Source organism: Neolamprologus brichardi, chromosome 15 (assembly GCF_056152115.1).
Source record: "Neolamprologus brichardi isolate AB-2024 chromosome 15, ASM5615211v1, whole genome shotgun sequence".
NCBI classification, from domain to species: Eukaryota; Metazoa; Chordata; class Actinopteri; order Cichliformes; family Cichlidae; genus Neolamprologus; species Neolamprologus brichardi.
Genome location: NC_142118.1, coordinates 25,307,638 through 25,312,919, shown reverse-complemented (window position 1 = coordinate 25,312,919; position 5,282 = coordinate 25,307,638). Strand labels below are relative to the sequence as shown.

Sequence of the window (5,282 nt, the reverse complement as noted above, 5' to 3'; positions counted from 1 at the left end):
AGTAAGACTCTGAAAAATGTCATTAATAATTATCATACAGGCTACAAACATAAATTATATTAACTGTTCATATATTTTTGATATTTAGACTCAAGGTCCCTGCTACAGGTATGTTTTGGACACAGAAATTTGTGTATTGAGACACTAGACCAATAAAATCTTAGTTAACTTTAGATTTTAAGAAATGTTCTACTTTGCCCACTAAATGTTTTTCATTGCAGCACATACACAAGTGTTTATGCACCGATTGTAATTGATAGTGACTCAGACAAAGAAGTTCTCATCGAAAAGGATGAGCGTGAAACACAAAGGTAAGTATACATTTAAATGTGAGAATGTAAATATGCTAAAAGTGAGTAATAACATCCTCATTTTATGTGATATTTAATAATTTTTTTATGTTCTAGTACAAATGGCCTGACTGCTGCAGAAGTACTTGAAGAGCTGGCGTCTAAGACAATAAAAACATCTGTCAGCAGATTTAATATAAACAAGGCAAATGTTTGGGATGGAGCAGCTCGGGGCTTTAGACGTGTGTCTTACAACCCAACTGATGATATACTTGTGAAGTTCAGCAATGATGCAGGACAGCGTGAAGATGGAATGGATAATGGTGGTCCTAAATGTGAATTTTTGACATTATTAATGAAATCCCTTAGATCACGACGAATCTTTGATGGACCTGAGGACAGCAAATTTCTTACATTTGACAGCGCTGGTGAGAAATTTATACCATCTGACTATAAAATTAAATTAATACATTCTGAAGTTAAGCTTGGATGATTAATTGTTTATTAAAATAAAAAGGCATATCATTTAAAGCATTATTTTAGCATAACTAACTAAATAAATCCATTACCAGCTGCAAGAGAGGATGAATATTTCCTTGCTGGCAGAATGATTGCCACATCATTGGTACATGGTGGTCCAGGGCCTGCCTTCCTCTCCAAGACACTCTACCAGCATCTGATTGGGACAACAAAGTCTGATGTGGTGGAGGTCACAATTGAAGATGTAACTGATGAAGCTACAAAAGCTTTTCTGTTGGAAGTATGTTGATTTAAATATTCTATTTTAAAACTACAATTTCTTTTGTTATCACAAAGCTTGATGTGTTAATTGCACATTGGACTGTAACACTGTGCTCCAAAGTAGTTATAATTTTAATCAGCATGCTAAGTGTACCGATGTTTGTTAATTATGAACAAAGATAAATGTTTGACTTTAAGTAGAGGAGTAGAAAACAATACCAGAATAACATGCTTTAAAATATAGACCAAACATTGAAGTGCGCTAGTAATTATATTTAAAATAACTGTTATGTGAACGTCATGCACAACCTTGTGATACTGCAATTTTGTTTTTTTTCTTATGTAAACACTAGATATCCAGTGCTGCAACACTGAAGGAACTCCATGGGGGCATTGAAATGCATTGCAGCTTATTGCAGACAGCTGGCTGCTATGGATTTCCTTTAGCAGTTGAATCTCATACACATTCTTGTTACAATTTGGTTTTTTTTGTTTGTTTGTTTTTTGGGGGGGGGGGATTTAACTCATCCCTTGGGGGATGAATGTGCTGCCAGCAGTGGCTATTGGGGAGCTACCTAGCATGACCTAAACAATACTAACAGAGTCCAATTATCACCTTTACAGTTTGTTTAAAATGTAAAAATTGTACTGCAATAGTAAGTCACCACAGAGCTGCTGTTTTATATTATTTTATATTGAACTGGTATGGGTGTTTGTGCTATTAATCTTGGAAAAAAAGTAAAAACATAATACTTTGGAACATTTGAGGATCCAAGTTTCTGATATTCTGCTTTGTATTTGAAATTTTTAGAAAATACAGATTTATTTTTAGCTACATTCTATTTAATTCTAGATACCAAAACAGCAGTCTCCCTACAAGACATACTGATGTTTGCCACGGGCCTAAACAGCATTCCACCAGCTGGAATGGAACCAAGACCAAGATTGCTGTTTGGTGATGCATCACGTTTCCCAATTGGGAAAACATGTGCAAACACCATTGTGATACCAATGGCTCAGTCATATAAGCAGTTCCAGGATGATATAGACTTTGGAATATTAAACTCTCCTGGTTTTGGTCTGTATTGATCGACTTACAGTTTGATCCTCACACTGTAATATAGTTTTAACTGTGTTTTTGTTCTTATACAAAAAGGTTTGTTTAAAGAAATTGGCTAGATATCTGTTGGGCCAAGGCCTTTGTTTTAGTTACAATGCTAAAGTAAATGTCTGTGATTTGAAATGATTACTTTGAGTACCCTTAGCTTTAGAAAGAATTCCCTTTACTATTATTCAGCATTTAGAATAGATATATTCATAGATATTGTACATTTTACACAGTATGTCAGTGCAAAGTGTAATTTGCCTTAAGGTTAACAATAAATCTTATTACTTAAATTAGAGTATTTTCACTCCTTTATTTTATATCAACCTGTATTAATAAAGCTAATAATACCAACATGTGTCTTGCATTTTACGTGGATGTTAAGAGAGTCTTCACAATATCATCTGTTAGGAGAAATAATTTATTTGATCTCACTGTCACAACTGATATTCTTATTTGGAAAAACACAAAGGGTATCTTTTTAAGTGACTATAAACTGATGAACTATAATTGTGTACTACTTGAAGCAAAAAACATTTTTTTTAGCCTTAACAAAAGTGCAGGTGGTGCATTATTATAACCACAAAGTGGAATCCACAGTTCTGGGATGTGTGGGAACCTTGGCATTACAACCCAGCAAGTCTTTTTAGTCTGATGTAGTTCTCCACACAAGATTCCAATGTCTGTGATGAACTGAAGCCACTGTTTAGTCCTTCAAAATATTCCTGTAGGTGAGGGTCTCCACAGAAATCGGGGGTTGAACTCATCCTGAACTGGCTCAGCTCTTGATGTCCAACTGCAAGGCCATAGTCGCGTCCACCAAACCTAAAAGTTTGTACAAGGAAAATTTTTACTATTAAAATACTAAGAAAACGCTACAACATCCTTGTCTCTGTAGGGGGAAAAAAAACTATGCTTAAAGTGAACATATGCTTTTACTTAAGACCATTGGCTGTATTATGGCATTGAATAGAATAGAAGGTGGTCAGAGTTCCTGTAACTACCTGTCTTGAACAATTGAGTTGCTGAAAACATTGGCAGATTTTTGTCATGTATTTAAGGAGATAATATAAAACAGCTTTTCATAAATTTTAGCACTGGAATCAACATGTGAAAAAAGTAGACCTATTTAGTCCAAATTTTTGGTGGTACAAACACTGTGGTGTCTGTTTTTTATGACCATACAGTAAAAGAAGACTATATGATCAAGTGCATAGATCAGTGCAACCCAGGGTGGCTGTGGCTACAATGTAGCTCGCCATCACCAGTGTGTGAATGGGTGGATGACTGGTTGTGTAAAGCTTTTGGGGTCCTTAGGGACTAGAAAAGCGCTATACAAATACAGGACATTTACCATTTATAGATTAAAAGGTGCTAAAAAAAATTTCATTTTTGTGATTTCTACTTAAATTACAGAATTTTGAATTTTATTGACAAGAGTGATACAAACCTATGAGGCAGGTAATACATCACATCCGGTTTACCAGATGGACAGCGTGACTGGCTGACTGGGCGGATCAGGTGCGTGTTCCACTTTCTTTTGCATTCATCCAGATCCCTCTGAAGCACAGCCATGAAAATGAAGCGCACCAAGCACATGTGTTCATGACTACCATTAAAGAGGTGCATTTCCTTCATGTCACTCAAAAGGTCCATCCAGAACTGTGTTCTAAAAGAGACAAAAACATACCATCAGTTCACAAATCACCAGCCTTCAAAGCCTCACTATTTCTTACGTTTCTGAAATTGTTTCTTGAGTTGATGTAAAGTGCGTGCATTTTGGATTTCTATTCATCTCACTTTCTTTATTGACTATTACAGTTTATATTTTTATATCTTATATCTTTTTTTATATCTTATACTTGTATGTAACATAATGGCTACACATTGAAGCTATAAAGGAAAGGTGGTGTGATACACATCAAGGCTTCTGCATCACAGACTATATATTACAGCCACACTTTTATCTGGTTAATATAGTTGTTTCTTGAAAAATTTTAAAACCTACCGCTGTTTTCTGAAGTATGACCACCAGCTTTCAATTCTTTGATTTGTTATTGAAGATCCATACATATGACTGGCAGCTCCTGCAAAAAAATCCTGATGAGATGACCGTAAGGCACAATGCATTGCTGCCATCGTCCCATTTTCAGTGCCGCAGTCTGTGCGAAGTCGCACTGGTATGACTCCAAACTCTGAAGCACACTGAACGTAGTGTTGAGCTATGACTTCTGGGTTGCTGTTAGTTGCTCCGCAAACCAACCATAATACCTTCCGCGAATAGCCATCAATACAACCACTGATAGTCAAACCATATGGCTTTAATTTGTCATATCCATCAAAATGCCAAGTGTGGTTTGGTCCAGGTGAATCGTAAACTCTTCGTACAAACTTTTTCCTTGAGCGCTTTTGGACTCCAGATGGGTCGAGCTCTGCCATCATCATCATGACATCATGCCTTTTCACAGAAAGATGGTGTTTCTGATGCAGTGTCTGCCACATTGAACGGTATCCATAATGTTGACCAGGTCCCTTCAGCTCTTCTATTATTGCAACACGAATCAAGGCCTGAGTTGAGTAATGTTTTTTGCAGGACAGTGATAAACTTCTTAATCTACATTTAAGTGTGGTCAGACTGATCTTCTGTTTATGTTTTGAGGCCAAAATGTCCAAAGTTTCATTATAGGAGTAACCGTCTCTGAAATATTTCTGAATGAGGTCTTCGATGGAAATGTTTTCTTGAATTGATCCTTATAAACAGAAGAAAAAAAAAGGGAAATGGTAAAAAAGATCATCAGACAAGAAATGTGCAGTTTTAAAAAACATTGACATTTTAAAACCAATGTATTGTCTCATTATTAAACTAAATTAATGTGTTGCTTCTTTGGGCCTCAGTAAATTCAAGACAAATAAAGTCTACAACTATAACCCTAACCTGGACGACTAAGAATCTTCACAGATATATACCTTACTGGTTTAAATGATTGCAAAATAACGTGTATGCAATTTATATAACATAAAAATAATATGGTAAATAAGGACTGCATTCAAATGTAAATAAACTACAAACAGCCAAATGGCAGCTTTGTGAACTGGTTGAGACAACCTTTTTTTAATATGTTATTTGTGAAATACTTACTGTTGTC

The 5,282-nt window shown here is 35.6% G+C and overlaps 1 long non-coding RNA gene across 1 annotated transcript; it reads right to left on the bottom strand.

Annotated features, from left to right (window-relative positions):
* Positions 1 to 2,554: 2,554 nt before the first annotated feature.
* On the bottom strand, positions 2,555 to 4,552 carry LOC148098520 (uncharacterized). The gene is made up of 3 exons (XR_015720737.1): positions 4,145 to 4,552; positions 3,587 to 3,805; positions 2,555 to 2,961 (listed from the first exon to the last, which is right to left on the bottom strand). It is a non-coding gene; the product is annotated as an uncharacterized LOC148098520 (long non-coding RNA).
* Positions 4,553 to 5,282: the final 730 nt, after the last annotated feature.